Consider the following 1,232-nt stretch of genomic DNA (forward strand, 5'->3'; position numbering starts at 1 on the left):
GAAGGAAAAAGAAAAGGTTAGAGAGGGAGGGAGCCAAACCATAAGAGACTCTTCAAAACTGAGAAAAAACTGAGGGTTGATGGGGGGTGGGAAGGAGGGGAGGGGAGGTGATGGGCATTGAAGAAGGCATCTTTTGGGATGAGCACTGGGTGTTGTATGGAAACTAATTTGACAATAAATTTCACATAATAAAAAAAAATTCAGGTTGAAAAAACAAAAAAACAAAAAAAACAAAAAAAACTTAGGGACATGGAGAGTCAGCTAGAATAGGGGGAAAGAAAGTCATAGGTGGTGGGGGGGGTGTAGGTGGGCACATGTAGAGCCATGCTGATCTGTCCAACACCTGTGTGCGTGAGCTTTAACTAAATGAACTCAGGAGGCCAACAGCAGTAGACCTGCTCAATTCACCTTCCAAATCAGAACAACAAGACTTAAAAGCTCAGGCTTGCACTTTGCACCAGGCAGAGGTTTCGCCGGTGATGGGGAGCTCAGAAGCAGGATCTCTACTCGTCCTGCACAATCTGATGCATGCACACAGCACGCCCAGCAGCTGAATAGCTGCAAATGCCCGCACGACCCAGATGATACGCATCATGATTTCTCGTAGCTCCTTCACAACTAGAGCCTCACATCCCTCGGCGTAGAGGTCGGAGCGGTGGGCCAGACCGTTGGAGCTGCTGGTGGTCTCTCTGCACAGCTAAGAGGGACACTCTGGTTTTTGGTTTCCTTGAACCGGTCTGGATTGTCGCAGTCTGAATAGTTGTGAATTCCACAAGAGTGCAGCTATCTCTGTACGTGATCAGCAGCCGGGCTAGTGTCACTGGGGTTGGTTCCACTGTAGGCCTTATGAAGGCTGCAGTCAACCTCATTTTTCACCTTTGCTCTGTAAACGTATCCCCAAACCACTACAACAACTTCTGTGACAAAACCAAGAGTAGGTTGATGACAAACGTGGCGAGTCCGCATGGCTTTCTCGGATCGTGACCCGCGAGCCAATGAACCCAATAATGACGAGCAGGGCTCCTACAGCTATGATCACTACGGCGGGGATGAGAGAGTTCACATCTTCAAAGAAACGGTCCGGTTGTAGTCCTTGGAGGTGATAAAGACACAGCCTCCCGTGTAGCATAAAATGCCAGCTGCCCCCCCCCGCCACCCCCCCCCCCCCCCCAGAAGATGAGGTTGAGAAACACCAGCATGGTCTTGGAGGAGGTGATGTTGTGCTGGCCCAT

General features: G+C 50.0%; 1 pseudogene; it reads right to left on the reverse strand.

Annotated features, from left to right (window-relative positions):
• Positions 1-315: 315 nt before the first annotated feature.
• Positions 316-1,232, reverse strand: LOC131495047 (tetraspanin-3-like; annotated as a pseudogene).

Source organism: Neofelis nebulosa, chromosome 14 (genome assembly GCF_028018385.1).
Source record: "Neofelis nebulosa isolate mNeoNeb1 chromosome 14, mNeoNeb1.pri, whole genome shotgun sequence".
NCBI lineage: Eukaryota > Metazoa > Chordata > Mammalia > Carnivora > Felidae > Neofelis > Neofelis nebulosa.